We start from the raw sequence: 22,664 nt of genomic DNA on the forward strand, positions 1-22,664 counted from the left end.
CTGGAAAAGTGGTTGAAATAAAATTTTGAAAAACCTTTGCGTAGCATCGGTTCTCTATGAATTTCAATAATCCTAGCTGTTTTTATTATTTCTTTTTCTTTACCCTTTTGTCTCTGTTTTCCCTTTTAAATGTTAAACCTGAGATTACAACTCAAATTTATGAAATCAATATTAATCAATACCATTTTTAATGTGGTGGCAATGGATCCACCCAGTATTAAAGAAAAAAAATCTTATCTCATCAGGGAATTAGCTTTGTCAAGGAGAATTTTACACCTTATTAAGGAAATAGCATTAATACTAGAGCAAGGGCTGCTGGGGGTGGAGCCAAGATGGCAGAGTAGAGAAAACACTCAGCTGAGCTCTCCCAACATTCTCATCTAAACAACTTTAAAATAATACCTCAATTTGAATTCTAGAGTGACAGAGACAACACAAGTCATAGTAAAATATTCTTCTAGCCCAAAACAACATAGATCAGAGAGATATATGACGTGGGGTGGAGGATGACCTGGTGGGATTAAACAATAGTGACAGAAGCAGCAGCAGCAGCTTTGGGAGCACTCAAGTCAGTGAGAGCAAGAGGACCTGGAAACTGGTCAAAAAGAGAATATAGGGTACCCCTGTGTTAGCACTGGACACAAGACTAGACAATGTTTGGCAACTCCATTGCCTATACCCACTTCTGGGTCATAGTTCTCTGGGCAGTGAGAGACACTTTTGGTCAATAGGGAGTGCAAGCCCTGAGGGGCAGTGTCACTTCAAGTGCCAAGGGATAAGAGGCTCTGAGGAACAATGTGGTTTCCAGTTCAAAGGAAGGAGAGGGTCTAAAAAGCTGTACTGATTGCAGTCTCAAGCAATCAGGAGCCCTTCCTGGGGAAGAATTAGAGTATTGATCAAGAAAGCAGTGATGAGATCTCTTCCAAGATAACAACACCTTGGAAGCACTGAACACCTTTAAAATCCCAGAACTAGTTCTGAAAACAGCAGTGCAAAAAAGCCTCAAGCTTGAGGCAGCATACCTCTAACTACTCCATGACAGGAATAGAGCCCAATATTTGCATATAGTTCCAAATCAAAATACTGAATAGAAAAATAAGCAAATAATAATAATAATGAAAAGAATGTGATCATAAAAATCTACTATTGTGACAGGGAAGAACAAGACATAAACTCATAAGAAGACAATGACATCATAACAGCTATAGGCAAAACCAAAAAGAAAAAAAAAAGATGAATTGGACACAAACCAATTCCTGGAAGAGCTAAAAATGATTTTCAAAATTAAATGAGTAGTAGGAAGAAAATTAGGTAAAAAAAAAGAAAGGAAGAAAATTATGAAAGATCAATTAAAAGCTTGGTAAAAGAGGCACAAAGAATACTGAAGAAAATAACACCTTAAAAACAGAATTGATCAAATAGAAAAGGAGGTACAAAATTCACCAAAGAAAATAATTCCTTAAAAATTAGAAGTGGGAAGTGGAAGCTAAAGACTCCACGAGATATCAAGAAACAATAAAAACAAAGTCAGATAAATGAAAAAAAAAGAAGAAAATGTGAAATATCTCATAGAAAAAAAAAAAAAAACAAATGACTTGGAAAATACATCCAGGAGAGATAATTCAAGAATTATTAGACTACCTGAAATTCAAGATCAGAGAAAGAGCCTAGGTACTATATTTTGAGAAATTATCATGGAAAACTGAACTGATATTCTAGAATCATAGGGTAAAATAGAAATTGAAAGACTCAACCAATCATTTGATCTGTAGGAGATCCCAAAAATGAAAATTCCCAGGAATATTATACCCCAATTACAGAGCTCCCAGGTCAAAGAGAAAATACTTCATGCAGTCAGAAAGAAACCATTCAAATACCATAGAGTCACAATTAGAAACACACAAGAGGTAGTGGCTCCCACATTAAAGGGACAGAGGGCTTAGAATATGATATTCTGGAAGGCAAAAGAGCTGGCCTTACAATGAACAATAACCTACCCAGAAAAAATGGGTCCTAATCCTTCCAGGGGAAAAAATAGCTAATCAATGAAAGAGAGGGCTTTCAAGCCTTTCTGCTGAGAAGACCAGAGCTGAATAGGAAATTTGACTTTGAAATACAAAACTCAAGAGAAGCAAGCATAAAAAGATAAACATGAAAGAGAAACCCTAAGGGACTCAATAAGGTTAAACTGTTTACTTTTCTATAAGGAAAGATAATACATGTATGTTTTAAGAACTGTTTTACCATTAGGACTATTAGAAGGATACTGCATATACAGAGGGTGCAGGAATGAGTCAATTATGTTGGAATGATGTAAACAAAAATTGGATAGGTGAGAAAGAGGGATGCAATTGTAGAAAGGTGAAGGAGAGGAAAAAATGAGGGAAATTATATCATTTTAAAGGAGATGCAAAAGGAAGAGCTTTTATAGTGAAGAAGAAAATGATGATGATGATGTGTGCATGTGTGTGGTGTCAGACAATGTTTGACCCTCATTCACATCTAGATTAAAAGATGAAAAACATATATACATTCTCAACTGGTAATAGAAATCTATATTACCCACAAGCAAGAAAGAGGGGGAGGGGATAACAGAAACTGCAGGTGATAAAATGGAGGTCAGATAAAAGGAGCCAGAAGCAAAAAAGACTTGAGAAGAGAGATAGGATTAGAAGAGAGAGAGAAGGATAAACTGAAGAAAATAGTATGGAGGGAAATGCACAGCTAGTAATCATAACTGTGAATATGAATGGGTTGAACTTAATAAAATGGAAGTGAATAGCAGAATGTATAAAAACCAAAATCCAACAACATATTGCTTATAAGAAACATACTTTGAACAGAGACACACATTAATTAAGAATTAGAATTAAAATAAGAGGCTGGCAAAGAATCTATCATGGTTAAGCTGAAGTAAAAGAGGCAGGGATAGCAACAATTGTCTCAAACAAAGAAAAAGCAAAAATAGACCTAACTAAATGAGATAAGCAGGGAAACTACATATTGCAAAAAGAACCATAGACAATAAAGTAATATCAATGTTAAACATATGTGCACCAAATGGAATACCACCCAAATTATTTCTTTAAAAAAATTTTATATTTTTCTTTAAATATAAAAATTTGCTTTGAAAAATTTTGAGTTCCAAATTCTCTGCCATCCTCCCTTAGCTATGCCTTCTTGAGAAGGCAGACAATTTGATATAGATTATACATGTATAGTTAAGCAAAACATATATACTTATTGTCCATATTGTGAGAGAAAACACAGATTCAAAAAATAGAGAAAGTAAAATCATGTATGCTTCAATCTGCATTCAGGCTCCATCAGTTCTTTCTCTGGAGGTTCAAAGCCTTTTTCATTGTAAGTCCTCCAGAACTGTCTTGGATTAATGTGTTGCTGAGGATAGTTAAGTCATTCACAGTAGATCATAGTACAATATTGCTGTTATTGTGTACGATCTTCTTCTAGTTCTGCTCACTTTGCTTTGAATTGGTTCATATGAGTCTTCCCAGGTTTTTTTGGAAACAACCTGTTCATGATTTCTTATAGAAACATAGTACTCCATTACAATCATATACCAGTTATTCAGCCATTCATTAAGTGATAGGTGTTCCCTTGATTTCCAATTCTTTGCTACCACAAAAAACAGTTAAGATAATTAATTTTGTAAATATAAGACCTTTTGCTTTTTAAAACCTCTTTGGGATAGAGAACTAGAAGTGGTATTACTGAGTCAAAGGGTATGCCCGGTTTAATAGCCCTTTGGTCGTAATTCCAAATTGCTCTCCAAAATGGCTGCATCTGTTCACAATTCACCAACAGTGCATTAGCATCCTGATTTTTCTACATCCCCTCCAACATTTGTAATTTTCCTTTCCTGTCCTATTAGCCAATCTGACAGATGAGGTGTTACCTCAGAGTTGTTTCAATTTGCATTTCTCTAATCCAGGGTTGGGGAACCTGCACCCTCAAGGTCAAACGTGGCCCTCTAAGTCCTCAAATGCAGCCCTTTGACTGAATCCAAACTTCACAGAACAAACCCTTATACTTTTATTAAAGGAATTTGTTCTGTGATGTTTGGATTCAGTCAAAGGGCTACACCTGAGGACCTACAAGGCCACATGTAGCCTTGAGGCTGCAAGTTCTCCACCTCTACTCTGATCAATAGTGATTTACAGAATTTTTTTCATATGACTGAAGATAGCTTTGATTTCTTCTGAAACCGGCTTGTTCATATCCTTTAACTATTTATCCATTGGCGAATGCATCATATTCTTATAAATTTGACTTAATTATCTATATATTTGAGAGATGAGACCTTAATCAGAGAATTTTGCCGTAAAATTTCCTGCCAGTTTTCTGCTTTCCTTCTAATCTGGGCTACATTGGTTTTATCAGTGCAAAATCTTTTTTTGTTCTATATATTTAAAATTATCCATTTTCGTATCCCTTAATGCTCTGTATCTTTTCTTTACTAAAAAAAATACTCTTTTCTTATTCCTGCAGAGTATGGATAAAATATTTCATGCTCCCCTAATTTGTCTGTAATGTCATTTTTTATGTATAAATCATTTATTCATTTTGATCTTATTTTGGTAAATTGTGTGAGATATTGGTTTATACCTAGTTCTGCCAAAGTGTTTTCCAGTTTTCCCAGCAATTTTTGTCATTGAATCCTTACCAAAAAAACTTTGAACTTTGTGTTTATTACTTTAAAATAATAACAAAATTCATCCAGAAGAACAAAAGGTCAAGGATATCAAGGGAATCAATGAAAAAAAAAATGAAGAAAGGTGGCCTAATAGTACCAGAGTTCAAACTATATTACCAAGTAGTAATAATCAAAATAATCTGGTATTGGCTAAGAAACAGAGTGGTGGATCAGTGGAACAGATTAGGTACACAACACACAGTAGTAAATGACCATAGTAATCTAGTGTTTTATAAACCCAAAGATCAAAGCTTTCTGTCAACATTTGACAGAAATTGCTGGGAAAACTGGAAAACAGTTCGGCAAAAACATTGTACACTTTAATAGACTTCCTGTAAGGATGACCAACAGTATAAGACAGCTACTAAGATCAAGAAAATGGAAATAAAAATGATAATTCCAAAGGACTCATGATGAAAAAATTCTATCCAACTCCAGAGAGAGAACTAATAAACTCTGAATGCAGACTGAAGCAAACTTTAAAAAATGTTTATTTTTAATTTTTTAAAATTTTGTTTATGCTTTCCTTTATGATACAGAAATTTATTTTATATGATTTAACATATATTATTGATTCTTTTACAAGGAGAGAGCTAGGGCAGGAGGGAGAGTGATAATTTGGAACTCAAAATTTAAAAAAAGATTGTTTAAATTTTTTACATGTAATTTGGAAATATTCAATGAAATAAATAAAAACAATTTTTAAAAATACTAGGTCAAAGTCCTCATCAATGAGTGACAAAAAGGAACCAGGATAATTCCAAAGTGCTCCAACTACACCTACTTTCAAACTTCTAAAGAATACTAGGAGAAACAACAACACGAAATGCAAATGTAATAAAAGAAACCCCATATCCACCAGAAAGCAGTATCTTTTGCATTCCTTTGTTAGAGAAATATTGTATAGAGATTTAAATTATTTTCCTTCAAACAAAATATCATTGCTTTTTTCCCTTCTTTCTCAGTGGCTGAAGACTCACTTTCAACAGGTCCTTTATATATCAAGTTTACAAAATCTCATTTCTTATTGGTAACATTTGATTCTGAACCCCATGAAAATGGGGTTGAACTGACTTAGAATATTAACAAAAACATAGATTGATCTGTATTTCTGATAGTTATCCTCTCTCTTTCCTTCCATTTTCCTCCCTGGATGTTGTGTCTGATCTGGATTCCTAGTTCTTAAGTTCTTTTCTGATGACTGAAGAGCCAGGAATGAGCATTTCATAAGTCAATTCTACTTTTTTTGTCTAGCTAAAGTAACCTACAATAATATCAATATGTGTTATTAGCCAAACTATATTCCACAGGTAAGTATATCAGAAAAGATAAATTTGAAAGCCAGAATATAAGAAATGATAAATGATAAGCATAATATCAACATGATTAACAATTAAACTAGGTTCCACAAGAAGTATATCAGAAAAGAGATACATTAGAAAGCTATAGTTAAAGAAACATGATGAATTTCTGTTCTTCCTCCTTTCCTTCCTTCCATTCTCTCTTTTTTCTTTCTCCCTTTCTTTTTTCTTTCTTTCTTTCTTTCATTCTTTCTTTCTTTCTTTCTTTCTTTCTTTCTTTCTTTCTTTCTTTCTTTCTTTCTTTCTCTTTCTCTCTCTCTTCCTTCCTTCCTTCCTTTCTTTCTTTCTTTCAAAAATTTCTCTTAGACTGAGAGTATTGTATTGTACTGACTCTAAGACTTTATACATTCCAGTAGCCTTGGATTATCCAATACCTTTGACATTAGAAAGCCTTGACTTGCGTTACTTATTTGCTTTGAAGCCTACCTACATCTTGCCCTGTTATGTCTCTGCACACAACTCCCCCCGCCCACACACACACATACAGAGGTTCCTTCCTTAACTGGTTTCAGAGAATTCCAAAAGTTAAGAAGCATCCACTTGTTCCCTTTTTCTTCAGTCATCAAGCCTTAATTTGACAACTGTTTTTACATCAGACATCTTAACCTTTCTGTTGTCCCTGCTGTTATAGATAACTTTGGCAGTCTGCTGAAGCCTATGGACACTTTCTAAGAATTATGTTGCTCAGTCCATAAAGTTAACTATGGAGGATAACAAATAAAACTGCTTATATTGAAATATGATTATTAAAATATATTTAAAAAAACTTTAGAGATTCCAGGTTAAGAGCCCCTGGTAAAGTCTATTAATCTCTGAGTATGCCAGCCTATTCTTATGCAGTTTCAGTTAGCTGCTTCTTTTCCTGGCTAAAATGAGAAAAAAATGTTCCTTAAGTTCTCAGACTTCAAATCTAAAAAAAAAGATATTGAAAGGTCAGTTTGTGGAAGTTAGCTTCTCTTCTGGAAAGTATCAGGAAAGATTGGTTTGATATCACGCAGTCTTCTCTGTATTAGTCATACCTCCACAGAGATTATGCTAACACCTTTTCCTTTAGATTATTAAATCTGATCAAAATTAACCTCCTAGCTCCCAACCTAGCCTTACACTAGAATTTCTTACTGGATAACACCGTCATGTACAACACCATCATTATAATCTTTAAAGTTTGTGGAGAACCTTCTTCACAATACCCTTGTGTGCCTCTATTACTTACTGCCTGTCTAATCCATGGCAAGTCAATTACGCTCTCTGGGTCTTGGTTTTCTTATCTGTAAAATGAGGGGGTTGGATGAGATGAATGAAAAAAAAGAATGAATGAATGAAAAAGTGCTAAGTACCAAACACTGCTAATGTTTGGGATATGATCATCTTTACAGCACAAGACTTAAGATCTTGTGATCCTAATTAGCTAGTGGAAGTCTTATGCACATTTAAAAGATGAGGAAATTGAAGGTCATTGAATTGACTTTCAATTGCTAGTTTGATAAAGATCTTGTTTTCTATCTTCTGAACCCATTTAATCATATTGGAACTCTCAGTATTGAACACATTATAGCAATTCATTATCACATGGATATAACAAGAACTTCACACCCTGACTTTTATTTTGGCCAGGCTCAGTAATTTGAGAACTAATTTTTGTATAAGGACCTGCAGTGTCTGCATTCAGAGAATTCTATGGAAAAAGGGAACTCTGTTACCTGTTGCCTTCACAGGTGGGGGAAAAATTGCAAAGAAGTAAATAACAACTAAAATCACTAACAGTGAAAAAGTGGAAAGTTAAATTTAGGGTTCCTATTTAGATGGTAATATTTCCTGTCTTTGCTATATTAATACAATTGATTTGATTTCTTCTCAGTTTTTAAATAACAGGAACCTTAAACTCATGGTTCATTAAATAGCATATGAAATGATACACAGTAAACATTAGGAAAGTTTATTTTCTGCTATTCATAATGATGAATTGCAGTTTGAAAGACTACAGAATTCTAGCATCATCATTCCCTAGACCTGGATCTGCTATTAATGTGCACTGTGACCTTGGGCAATTCACCTCAACTTTTGGGCCTCAGTTTCCTCAACCTGTAATATAAAAGGATGCAACAAGGTGATCTGGAATATGTCTAAAAACCAACAACTGGGGTGCTGATGAAATTGAAATGGCATATAAGGATTGGTTTTAGGAACTTGGAATGCTTAGCATCAAGTAGACCAAATATTATATTGGTGATAGTTGGGTGATGATAAGGAGGGTAAGAGTGATAATTTTGGTTTATTTGAAAAACTCTGAGTTAAGCATATAATTCTTGGCTCCAGAGGGAAAAACAAGGAACAATTGCAGGAATGGCAAATAAATTTAAGAAATACTTCCTAACACTATGAGCAATCCAAGAATGGAATGTTAAACCTTGGAGAGAGAAAAGGCAGGGGTGGGGGCAGTAGTGGTAACAACTGATTATCTCTGGAAATCTTCACTCTTGTCAGATTTATTGTACAGAGGATTTCTATTCAGATATGGGCTGGACTAGATGGCCTTAGAATCCTTTCCAATTTTAGGATTCTTTATCTTTATGGGCTCTTCTAGTTCTAATGATCAATGGGTATGGCTGTTGCTGTTTACTTGTGCCTGATTCTTTGTGACTCCTTTTGGGATTTTCTTGACAGAAGTGATTTGTCATATTTTTCTCTAGCTCATTTTACAGATGAGAGAACTGAGGCAAATAGGGTTAATTGACTTACCCAGGGTCACACAGCTAGTTAATCTCTGAGGTTAGATTTGAATTCATGAAGATGAGCCATCCTCACTTCAGACCCAGCACTCTATCCACTGTGCCAACTAGTAGCTGCAATAAATAGGTATAGGGATCCAGAAAAAAGTGTCATTTAAATGTTCCCATGGCTTTCCATAAACCTGAAGCAAATGTAGAGAGTGTTTTCTTGAGAGAGAGGTCATGTATCCACAACATGGAGAAACTATTTTTAGACTTTTTCAGGTTCTGAGAATAACACCATATAAATCATTTATCAACCTAAAGCAAATGTAGAATGTTCTCTTGAGAGAGAGGCCATATATCTACAACATCGACAAACTATTTTTAGACTTTTCAGGTTCTGGGAATAACATCCTATCAATCATTTATCACTTACTTACAGGGCAAACTGACAGCCTTTTGAAGGATCCAACTTATTGTGTTTTCCAAAATGCTAGATTTAGGAAATTATAGCCACTTGCTTGATCTGGCAACTGCTTCAAACATTCATTCAGTCCTTGAAGTTCAGCACTCTTGGTCACAGGCCTTGCGAGTAATTGGCCAACAACCTGTGTTTCTTCCAACAACACAGATTTGGAAATTATAGGCAATAGACAGATGTTCTTGTCACTAGTCACATCTCTCTAAGTTTGCTTGGGATTTCCTTAGTCAATCATTTTGGATCTATTTGGTGCCTTCACTTGAAACCACACTAATGACCAGTTTATTTGTAATACATCAAATCAGCAGGTGATAAGAGCAGATTTAGTCATATTTATTTTATTGGCTGGACCACAAGTTGATCTGCCTGATTAGTCAGCAATCATATTGAAGGAATTGCAAAAATTAGGCATGCTTAGGTATAGTCTCAGGTATGACCCCCCCAACTCCCAAAAAAGTTGTAGGGTGAAGAAATTAGATCATAAGCAGAACACTATTAACATAGCATCATTTGAAATATTAATTTTTATTAGATAATTGGGTAGCTAAGCCTAAAATGAGGATTCTTTAGCCTTAACAATCTGGTTTCATTGATTATTCATAGTGATTTAGTTGGCAACTATCCTGTTGTATAGACACAAGTATAAATGTATGAAAGGTAATTCAGGGTGGCCAGCCAGCGTAGCAGAATAGAAGAAAGGCATAAAGATCAGTTCTCCCTCACAACTGTTACACAAAGACCTTAAAAACATTACCAGGTGAGTCCTGATTGGGAAATTCAAGAAAAAACACAGTGCATATTTTTTTCTAACCCAAATTTGCATAGGGAGACGCAGAAGGAAGTCAGCTGGCAACCAGGGATGGGGCCTTGCCAAGAAGTCATTTTCCAGAGCCTGCAAATGGGAATGTAATGAGGGTCTAGACTGGGTACCAGGGCATGAAAAAACCTTGAACCCAACCCTGAGGGTCCTGATTTTGTGTAGGGAGCAGGAAAATATGCCAACTGGCAGGTCTAGCATTTGTACTCCAAAGCTGAGTTCTAGATCCAACACAGACTGAAAAGAGTTCCTGCACCTTGGAGGTAGTCTGGAAAAGAGTGGTTATGGTCCAAGGCTTTTTACTCACCAAGGGGCAAAAGCATAATCAAACAGCAACTGTATGGCATTGACCCTGGGAGAATATCAGGGTCTCAAATTCAGCTTCCAGATCAATCTGAACTCTGCAGCCAGAATTACCAGAGCAAGAATCTCACACCAAAAGGGAATTGTCAGTTATGTCTCTTTGAACCCACAGAGCCTTATAGTTAGCTCTTGAGAGTTGATTTCAGCAGAAATTTACTGGAACTCTAACCAAGGGCAAGTCCACAGTTATATTGTCAGCCCCAGATCCAAGTAAGGTGCTTGTAAAGCTCAGACCATGAAGGCAGACCACAGATCAGACAGATTTGGGCACAATTAAAGCTTACCTGTCCCCAGCCTGAGTTGGCTCTGAGATCTTTGAAGATGAGAACACTCATCAGGAGAAGGCAAAAAATATGAAATAAAGTCGAAAGACTGAAAAAAATAGAAATATAAGACATCTATTTAAATCAACTGACTTGGAAAGATATCAAGAACAGATAATTTAAATATTATGGAACTACCTTAAAGCTTTGAAAAAATATAGTTCAAGGTCTCGACAACATAATTAAAATGTCATTAGGATATGCATTCTTATTACGTCATCAATTCAATTTCTTTTTTGTTCATACATCTTCCTGATGGCATCCTTTATACTGTTCCTCCTATATAATTACATATAGTGTGTTCTACATATACATGTAGAACCCTACTCTCACTATACACTTTTCTACTGCTTTTTGAGTGACACTTAGATTTTTAAAAGTGTATTAATTCCATCACTCAAAACCATTCTTCATTGCTAATAGAATATTGAAATCTTGAAGTTAGATCTTTGCTTCATGAAGAAGGATGATGGTATCACTAAAAGCACTCTAAAATTTCTCAAATTCCATTGTTATCTTACTCCATTCAAAGCTTTTGTCATTTTCTGTTTACTGTGTCTGTCCAAGATATGTACTGGTGGACAAGCTTTTACGTGTTATCTATCCAAGAGAATAACATAGTCAATGCAATAGGCATTCTTCATCCACTTGAGTTTTCCTAAATGTATTGTTATGACAGACTCTTCTAAGAAGGTCCTGTGATGTTCTATCATTTAATACAATTAGTAAAATTTCATCTATAAACCAGACCATCTGCAGGACCTCACAATCTATAGGGAATCCAACTGCCACATACGCAGGATATTCTCTTTGATGGTGACAAATGACTTTGATGACACTATATGTGTCTTCATTTTAGTATTGCTTGATAAAAGTAATCAAATATTCATTTAACAAAATTCCTTGGGTAGTTACTTCTTTCATTGAATCTTGTATGATTTTGATAAATACATGAAACTTCTCAAGGAAGGAAAACTTTTAATATGACATTTTCCTTTATTTAAATTCTTTTATAAGAAACAACTAATAGTCATAGTGGACTGCTATATTCTTTGTAACTTATGTTGTGTGATAGAATATTGTTTATAAAAATATGCTTGAGATACTGTTTATAAAATACTTAGCCCAGTGTACGGTGAATAGTGGGGACCTAATCAATGCTTATTCCCTTCCCCTCTTGAAATTTTCACCAGATACAAATGATTCATGGTCACTAATATATCCTTAATCTCTATGGATCACTCTCATAAAAAATGTTTGTATTGATGAAAAATTAGGCATGTAATATAGGAGTTACTGACACTTTCTCATTCATCTTTTTGTAAAATTAAGATTTTTTTCTAATCTTTTGATGTTTTCCACTCAGATATTGATTCATCAGCATCTTCAAAATTTTGTCACTGCAGTGTGTATGTATTTTATTTATACTTTTGTCTTGTCTGATGTGTCTTCCCAATTTTTTTCTTTTCTTTTTTGTTGTTTGTTGATTTTTTTTACAGGGACTTTTTTTCACCAGGGAATGTAATTTTAGATTCTACATGTTGTGACTTCACTCTTATTTATACATAGTAGAAATTAATTTTTAAAAAAATCTTTTCCAATTATTTAAACTTTTTTTTGGTTTTCATTCCAGTTTTATCTTTAAACTTTTCCTTGTGATGATTTTGTTTAAATGAATATTATGTCAGGCTTTCTGTAAACTTGTATTTACTTTTCATCCCTTCATTAGGAAATACTGTGCATAATCTCTCACCATTGTTCTCCATAATATGCTACAGATGAGTTTAATCCTAAACCAGTGTTGCTGTTGGCTGCCATAAATTTCTGCTTGGTGTGGAAATCAAGAGTTTACTTATTATAACTTCCTTTGCTTTCTCATTGCTCTGAGTGATTTACATAAATTAGAGGTTTTTTTTAAAGATATAATGTTTGCTAATCTCTACTCTTTATTCTGCTGGTTTTAAGCATCAATAGCTTGTTTAAATAGGTCATGCCCAAAATAGTCTTAACTGTATACAATAACTTCCTAATTTTTATTTCTTTTAGTTTAGTATTAATATCAATTTTTTAAAATAATGAATTTTTTATTTTATTGTGAACTTAATGAAAACATAAAACATTTACATAAATAAAAAATAAAAGGTTTGCACATAGCTCAATTTCTGTTATAGTCTCCTTTTTGTTATGCAGTTTATTATTTTTAACAATTATATGTCATGTACGTGAAATTTAACAAGGTAGAACAAAGTAGTAACAACAAATTTGTTTCTTTCCTCTTGGATTTTTTTTTGTTTTTGCCTATGCAAACATTATAAATAATGTTTAATTTAGAATCCTTCTTCATCTCTATTACTACTTGTTGACCTCCAACTTTGCCTCCTCTATCCTAGTAGAAAACATGCTTGCATAATAAATTTTATCATCCTTAAAGCAATCCACATATTTGCTATATCTGAGAATACATAACTCATTCTGTATTTCCAGTTCATTTCCTATATGTCAGGAAGTAGGGGGTTTCATCCTTAGTCTTTTCTAGCAGTGATTATTTAATTCTTTGCAATTATGTCCCCAGGACGTAGAACAGTCCCTGGCACATGATAAATCCTTAATAAATACTTTTGGAATTAGTTAATTTGACTTGACTTAAAGCAAGCTACTTCTGTTAGGCGGACAAACTGGTGAGTGCTTTTGGAAAAGGTGGTCTAAGACCTAAATGATAAGATCATAAATTTTTGAACTAGAAGGAACCTTGGAATCCATCAATCTAACATCCTCACTTTATAGATGAGGACATTGAGGCCTATAAAGGTTAAGTGATCTGCTCAGGTTCACAAAGCTAGCAATATCTGAAGCAGGATTTTTTTTTCCTTTTGGTGAGGCAATTAGGGTTAAGTGACTTGGCCAGGGCCACACAGCTAGTAAGGGTCAAGAGTCTGTGGCTGGATTTGAACTCAGGTCCTCCTGTCTCCAAGGCTGGAACTCTATCCACTGCTCCACCTAGCTACCCCTGAAGCAGACTTTTAACTCAGGGCTTTCTGCCTCCAAGCTTTGAGCATTATCCATAATACTACCTAGCTATCTCAAACAAGATCAGATTGAGAATCTAGCCATTTATTATAGTCTTATATTATTCCCTTGCTATTAATAGAAGTTGGATTTTAAGCACTCAGCATTTTGTAGTTGGAAACCCTTTGCAGCAGTGCACAATCTGCCTCCTGCCAGACCATTGCACATTCCATTCCTGTGACTGATTGCTGTGCATGACCATGACGAACACTTGGCAGCCTATCTAGGTGGGGCAGATGAGTGCAAGGACTCAGAAAATGACTTTAACCAGGGGCCTGAAGCCAGTGGTTCAGTGCTTGTTGTACACACTGCTCCAAGCTCCACCACCCAATTGGCCAACACACAAGTGCAAACTGTACTTGGTAATTCATTGTACATAATGTTTTATGGATAGTTTTAAGTCACAAAAATAAAATGCTTTCCCCAGGGAACATGTACCCAGCCCTTTTGCAAACTGAGGTTAGCTGAAAGAATACTAGGATAGACTACGGAGACAGGATCAAGACGATCCTGTCCTAGAGTCGTGTCTTGGATATTTGGAGAAGAGTATGGCATCTATCAAGCTGTTCAGGGTTTTATTTCATTTTTTATTCAATTAAGGAATTTTAAAGAGTATCTCAAGAATTCCATAGAGGATAAGTGTGATAATAGACCCCAAATGTTTCTGCAATGAAATTTTGCAATAGTATAAGAAAATCAAAAACCAAATTCTATTTCAGGTAGCAATCACTACAGGTTGAAGTGCCTCTGTTGAATTTTCTGCTCCCTTTTCCTTCTGGAATGTGGAGTCCAAAGGAAAGGGACACTCATTAGCCTTCAAGGTTAGAAACTAGTCATAAAGGACCAATTCTCATGCAAAAAGTTGCATATCCAGGGGGCAACTGATGGGTGACCTGCTTCTGGATTTGGGAGGTTGTTCATTGCACAGAAGTAATCTTACTGAGCTTTCCTTTGTCTGTGGAATGCTATTTGGCTCTCCAGGTAAGAAATTGGCTTTGAGATAAAACAGGTAGGAATAAAATAGACAATATTCAGTTTGGATAAATTTTAATAGTAGAGTTGCATGTATTTTAATTACTGATACCTGTTCTAGTCTTGTCTCAGGTAAGAGTCTGAAAGCCAAGCATCACCACAGATGCAACTGGTTAACAGAGCTGGGTGTCCCTATATGTCCTCAGTAATAGTAGACACAACAACCTAATGACAATGGATCAGTCAAATTCACTACCCTGAGAACTATGATTTTAAGGATCTCCTACATCTAAGCCTTTCCCTGAATCGAATTAAATTTCCTGGAACTTTAATCAGAGCATATGCTGGTCTTCACTTGTGGTTTTATGACTGAGTACTTTTGACAAGTTGCTATTTATTTTTCTTCTGGGGAAAGGAACTCTGTCTACATGGATTCAGAATAAAGATTCTATGATCTCCTCATGTCATCTGCTGGCAGGCCAACCTGCTTCTGGAATACAAGACTATCATCCAAGGACCAACAATATGTATAAAGAATGGAAGGCCTCAATAGGAACCACACTCTGGGGAATATAGATGACAAGATATTCCAGTTCTGGACCAGCACATGAAAGCCTGGACCATATGACTATACATTATCCTCCAAAAAGAAGATATGCTTCTTGAGGGCAAGAACAATTTCATACTGTATTTATGTCATCAGAGATTCATGCAATGCCTAGACAATAAATGCTTACTGACTGACTGATTAAATTAAATGTATACTAAATAAGTATTCTTGAGGAATGGGAAAAGTACAATTTCATTCAATGAATAATAAACTTAGTGGTGGTGGTACTTCCTGTTATTTAAGTATCCACTCCCTCCTAATAAAGGCATGGATGAATTTGTGAATGACAAAGGATAATGATTTTATTTAAAAATAAGTCTTTAATTCATGTTATTTTTAAAAAACCACCATAATTTCCCTTACTATCCCTCCATTTCCCTTTTCCTGAGAGCCTCCCATATAACAAAAAGTATTTTTTAAAGGCAAAAAAAATAGCCAATAATACCAGTTAACATTTATATAATTCTTACTATGTGTCAAGCACTGCGTTAAGCATTTTACAATTATTATTTTATTTTATCTTCATCACAACCCTGAGAGACAATTATTATTATCTCCATTTTACAAATGAGGAAACTGAGGCAAACGATGGTCAAATAACTTGCCCCATGTCTAAAAGATAGTAAATGCCTGAGGATGAATTTTGACTTAAGTTTTCCTGACTTCAGGCCCAATGCTTTATCTACTGTGTCACCTAGTTGCCCTAAAGAAAAAAAAATACCATAAATCATCAATACATTGAAAAAGTCTGAAAATGCTTGAAACGTCCAATACTTGTGGCTTTCCCACCTCTACACAGGGTTGAGAGTAGGAATATCTTCTCAAGCCCCTTCTTTCCAGTCATGCTTGTTCTTTATAATTTTTCAACATTTACTTTTGATTTTTTTTTTGGTGTTTTTGATTTATGTTGTTGAATCAATGGTAAATAATTTTCTTCGTTCTGCTTATGTCATTTTGTATTAATTCTTGTAGGTCTTTCCATGTTTCTCTATACTCATTATCTTCATCATGTTTTACAGAGTAACAATTTTCCATTACATTCGTGAACTACAATTTGTTTAACAATTCTCCAGTCATTGGGTATTTACTTTATTTCTTTGTTCTCACAAAAGGTTGTGCTATAAATATTTTAGTGTACATAAGTTCTTTTTTCTTATCAGTGATTTCCTTAGGGTGTAAGCCCAGGGATCTCTGGGTAAAAGATTGGGGACATATTAGTTACTTTATTTGCACAATTCCAGATTGTATTCCAGAATGGTATCAATTCACAGCTCCATCAGCAGTGCTTTTATGTGTCAATCATCCCATAAGCACTCCAATATGTACTATTTTCCTTTTTTGTCATCTTTGACAGTTTACAAAGTGTGAGAAGATACATTAGAATTGTTCTGATTTTTAGTTCTCTTATTAATTATTTGGAGCATTCTTTCATATAGTTAATATTTTGCATTTCTCCTTTAAAAAAAGTTTGTTTATATTGACTACTTATCTATTGTAAAATGTCTACTAGTTATATTATCCATAAATATTTCTGTGTATATATACATTAATGAAGTGTGTGTGTGTGTGTGTATGTGTGTTTGTGTGTGTGTGTGAGTGGGTTGAAGTTTGCTGCAAAGATTTATTTTGGAAGTGATCTGTGTTTTTTAAAATTTTGTTTTCATTGTTCAGAAGGCCTGGGAAATTTTCTTGTATTATTTCTTGCATTATAATGTTTAGGTTTTTTGATTTGTATTCTTCTGAGAGACCTATAATTCTCAAATTTTTTCTTTGCTTCCTATCTTTGGGATAAGTATGTTTTGCTTGTATGGAGATCATGTTTTAAATGTTATTGCTTTTTACTTCTCTTCTTCTTTGTCTTTGATGTTTATATATTTTCATTCCCAATTAGTATTCTGTCTTTTGTTTCTTTGGTGAAGGTGAGACTTGCCACTTTGGATTCAAGTTTTTCTATTCTGCCAATTATTTCTGCTGTACATGGCATTAGTTTTACTTTTACAATCTTTTTTTTCTCTTTTAAACCATTATATCTCCAAATTTTCATGGCCTTCTCCTACACTGGGTAATTTATGTTTCACCAGACTCAGCCTTTGCCCCCAAGTGACTTTGAAGGGGGCAGAATTAACCTAAGTTGGATATAAGGCTTTTTCCTTCAGACCTAGTGGAGTGACATACAGCCACAGGTGTATGTACTATTCCAATTCCCTGTGTTTCTCAGCTGTCTGAATGAGCTCTATTGCAGCACAGAATTGGACAAATAGTAAAAGAGATACAAAACTTCACTGAAGAAGATAACTCCTTAAAAGTTGAAATTGGTTAAGTGGAAGCTAATGACCCTGGGCAAGCCACTTAAACTTTGACTCAATTTCCTTGATAGTAAAATGCTGTTAATAATAGCACCTACCTTTCATGGTTGTTGTGAGGATAAAGCATTTAGCAAACTACTTGGAACATAGCAGTTGCTTTATTCCCAGAAACTTCATATTTCCATTCTTTTAGTTTTAAAATCTTGAAGCTTGAAGTTTTAAAATCTTGATTCTGCCCACAAATACCACTCTCAATAATCTATTCTCCATCATCTGCCAAATAATCTTAATCCATAAATCTGACTGTCCCCTGATTAAGCAACTTCACTGCTTCCCTATTATTATTATCTCTAGGACCAACATAAATACCAACACTTTCACTTAAAAGCCTTTATAATTTGGCTTCAGCATATCTTTCCAGTGTTATTTTTATTGTTTGTTTTGACTTTATTATTCTCAGAACTCTTTTCTTATTTATCCTCAATCCCTTCTTAGAGTAAAATTCCACCTAGTGTTGCTACATTCAATGAACCTGAATTTTAGTTCTTTATTTTTAAGACAATATTTTTGTCCATTTTTTACTTTCTGTTTTCCTCTCTTTCTTGGTCCCTTTATCATCCCTATTCTCTTACTAATGTTCAATCTCCTCCTGGATATTGACTATTTACCTACTACCTACAAACATACCTATGTCTCTTCCCTCCTCAAAAAACAAAACAAAATAAAAATAAAACAAACCTCCCACTTGATTCATTCATCCCTACCAGCTACCCCATATCTCTCCTACATTTCATGGCTGAGCTCCTCGAGTAGACAAATTGTAATAGCCATCTTTATTTCCTTTCCTTTCAGTAGCTTTTTAACTCTGAAAATGCTCTACCCAAAGTTAACAAATGATCTCTTAATTGCCAAACATAATGACCTCTTCTCAATAATCATCCTCTTTCACCTTACTACATCAATTGATGATGTTGGTTACCCTATTCTATTCAATAGTCTCTTTTTCCTAGGTTTTTAAGATATTGCTTCCTCCTGGTTCTCCTCCTATCTGTTGCTACTCCTTGGTGTCTTGTGCTGAATATTCATCCAGATGACACATACCAATCACTGGTGTTTTCCAAGACTGTACCCTAGGCTCTATTTCTTTCAGTGATCCCATTAGTTCCAATTGTGGAAGTACCCCTGAGATTACTATGTCTATTTCTATGAGTTATCTTACCAGGCAGGTGCATTGGACACAGAGTAAGCCTGTTTTCTTAGAGGAGCCAATATCATCATTCGTCCAATTATCCAAGTTTGCAACCAAGATGCCATCCTTGATTCCTCAGTCTCTCTCATGATCCATATTCAATATGTTGCTAAGTTCTATCAGTTTTGCTTTCTCTACCACTTCTCTACACCCTCTTCTCTCATCTGATACTTTTTAGACAGTGCATCCACTTATTACCTCATGCTTGGATTATTTTAGGAGCTGCCTAGTTGATCTGTCTGCTTCAAGTATCTCTCTACTACTGTCCACCCTTTACTCAGCTGATATATTGATCTTCCTAAAGTGTAGGTTTGACCATGTCACTCACTCATTCATTCTAGTATCTCTCAATCACATCTAAGATTAGATACGCTATTTTGCAAAAGTCTTCATAACCTATACTCTTCTTAGACTTCTAGTCTTCTTATAATTTACTGTGCTCTACATGAAATACAACTCAGTGATACTGGCCTTCTTCCTATTTCTTGCACAAAATACTCCATCTGCCAGCTCCTTATATTGAGCTCATATTGGTTTGATCAACAACAGTCTGATACATTGTACCTTGACTACAGCATTGTGATGTCATTTTGGTCCTCTTAGAGAATGAAGGACAACAACCACCAACCATATTATCTCTGTCTATTCCCTAAGCCTGGCATTGTTTCCCTTCTCATCTTTGCCTTCTGCCTTCCTCATTTTCTTTTTTTTTTCATGATTCAGTCACAATCTCATTCTACAAGAAGTCTTTCTCAATTCCTTTTCATTCTATTGTTGTCCTTTCATTGATTACCTCATATTTCTCCTATGTATCTTGTTTGAGAATAGTTATTTTCATGGTGTCTACCCCTCCAGATTGTGAGCTTCTTGAGAACAATGACTATTTTCCCCTTCCTCATATCCCCAGTGCTTAGCACAGTGCCTGGCACATAGTCAATGCTTAATAAACTCTTGTTGATTTGGCAGAATGGGTATAAACCTCAGAGATCATCAAATTCAAACTTCTATCCATTGTAAGAATTTCTTTTATAATACTATCCAAAGATTTTTCCCAACATCTCTTGGAATACTTCTAGTAATTTATTACTATAGTTATGTGTTACTTAGAAAGGTAATCAATTGTATTGTTGAACAAATCTGATTATTAGAAAATTCTTGTAAATTCCTCCTATGTATCTTAACTCAACCATCCTGAGAGATTTAGAGTAAGTCAACTCTGTCTTCCCTGTGATACCCTTTAAAATGTTTTGATACTATTTCTGTGTGTACATATAGTTTTCCCTAATCAAATGTAAATGCCTTAATGACAGAAAATATTTTTTGTGTTTTTATTTCCCCAATACTAAACATTGTGCCTAGAAAATGGATGGAGATAAATACTCATTTTTGCATGCATTGATTGACAGTTCTAAGCTTTGTAGACAACAATCATACATCTCTTCCTTCTTTTCCTCCAGCTAACCCAGAACACTCTTGCTTCTTTCTGGACACTTTCTAATTTGTCAGTGCTCCTATTAAAACATGACACTTAAATGTGATTAATTAATGGTTTTCAATGATTGACAGAATGAGTGGATAATAATATTCCATAAGGTTATTCACTTGAGCAAAGACCACCAGAGAAGCCATATTGTTCTTCCTTAAAGTAGTTTACATTCTACTAGCTGTGGGGACATACCATGTGTATAGACCAGTAAATAAACAGAATACCCAAAGTAATTTCATAAGGTAAAGGTCTCTTGTTCCTACTTCCTAAAGAGGCTCCTAAAGAGGCTTTATTTTCCTTGGCTTCAGAAAATCTGTTCTGAGAAGCCTCTATCACATTTTTATCTAAAGGTATCATTTCCATCAAAGTCCATGGCCCTGAAATAATGACACATTTTGGACAATTAGTTACACCACACAAAGTTTTTGATTAGATTTGAAACAATTTTTCTTGGGTAAAACTAGCTTCCTATTCACTGACATAAAGTCAAAGAGATCTTTTGGTTTCTCTAATATGTTTTCTATGCTTTTAACCTAGAGGTTTAGTACAGAAGTCCATTTCATATCCCTACTATATTAGGGAGGAAGCTTAGTGTGGTAGAAAGATAGGGAGTAAGAGAAGCTGAAATCAGATCTTAGAGCTTTTCTTCTTGCTGTCTGATTTAGATGCAATCACTTTATCCCTTGATGCTCAGCAATTTCAGCTGCAAAAGAAGAAAAGAGGATATTATATCAATGTTTTGACCAATTTGTTAAAGAAATGATTCTGTGTCTCAAAGCTATTTACTTTCTTCCTTTAGGAATAAAAAAAAAATATTTTATTGGGATGGGGAGCCAAGATATCAGAAAGAAGCCTCCAAGTTGCCTGAGCTCTTCTTACTTTCCCTTGGAAATAATGTTAAATCAAGCCTCTAAATGGATTTTGGAGAGACAGAACCTACAAAATGATTGAGTAAAATGATTTTCCAGCTTAAGATAACTTAGAAGGACTTCAGCAAAAGTCTGTCTCATTTGGGCAAAAGGGGAGTGTAGCCCGATGTAGACGGTGTCTGGCAAGCCAGTAGAAGACTCAGTCATAGCACATATCAGCACCTGAGGCTCCTTGGTCCTGGCTCAGCAGGCCAGTGGCACAGCAGGGTAGCTGTGAGGCCTCCAGCCCCTGCACAGAAGGCAAATTGCCAGCCCTGGTATCTAGGCAACAACAGGCACAACTATGTCAGGCCACCCCAGCACAATATGCAAACTGCCAGCACTTGAGGCCCCAGGGAATAAAGCCTGTTACTAGGTCCCCAGCACAAGAAGCTTGGGACCGTGCCTTCTATGTCCCAGGAGCACAGCTCAACTTTAAAAGCCATAGAAGAGCCAAAAAATGAGCAAGAAAAAAAGATCCTCGATCATGGAAAGTTATTATGGTGACAGGGAAGATCAAAACACAAACTCAGAAAAGGACAGCATAGTCAAAATGTCTACATGAGAAACCTCAAAGTGGAATATGAATTGGTCTCAAGCCCCAATGCCTTGTTGGAAGAGCTCAAAAAGATTTTAAAAGTCAAATAAGAGAGGTAGAAGAAAAATTGGGAAAAGACATAAGAGGTATGCACAAGGTATTCAACAGCTTGAACAATGAAGGACAAAAATTGACTGAAGAAAATAATTCCTTGAAAAATTGAACATAAATAAAATTAAGGGGTGAGAGAGGAATATACTAGGAGAAGGAGAAAGGGAGAGGTAGAATGGGGTAAATTATCCCACAAAAAAAAAAACAGAAAAGAAAAGGCTCTTACAGTGGAAGGAAAAAGGGGGAAGGTGAGAGCGTATGAGTGAATCTTATTCTTATAGGATTTTACTTAAGGAGGGAATAACATACACACTCAATTGGGTATAGAAATCTCTTACCCTACAGGAAAATGGGGGGGGGAGGGGACAAGGGAGTAGGGGACTGATAGAAAGGAGGGCAGATTGGGAAAGGGAGTAATCAGAAGCAAATAATTCTGAGGAGGGACAAGGTCAAAAGACAGAATAGAATAAATGGGTGGGCGGGATAGGATTAAGGGAAATAGAGTTAGTTTTTCACAACATGACTACTATGGAAGTGTTTTGCATAACTGCACATGTATAAGCTATATTGAGTTGCTTGCCTTTTCAGGGAGGGTGGGTGGGGAGGGAGGAAGGGAGAAAATTTGGAACCCAAAGTTTTAAAAACACA

The sequence above is a fragment of the Vombatus ursinus genome, unplaced genomic scaffold (genome assembly GCF_900497805.2).
Source record: "Vombatus ursinus unplaced genomic scaffold, bare-nosed wombat genome assembly UNPS02000582.1, whole genome shotgun sequence".
Lineage (NCBI taxonomy): Eukaryota > Metazoa > Chordata > Mammalia > Diprotodontia > Vombatidae > Vombatus > Vombatus ursinus.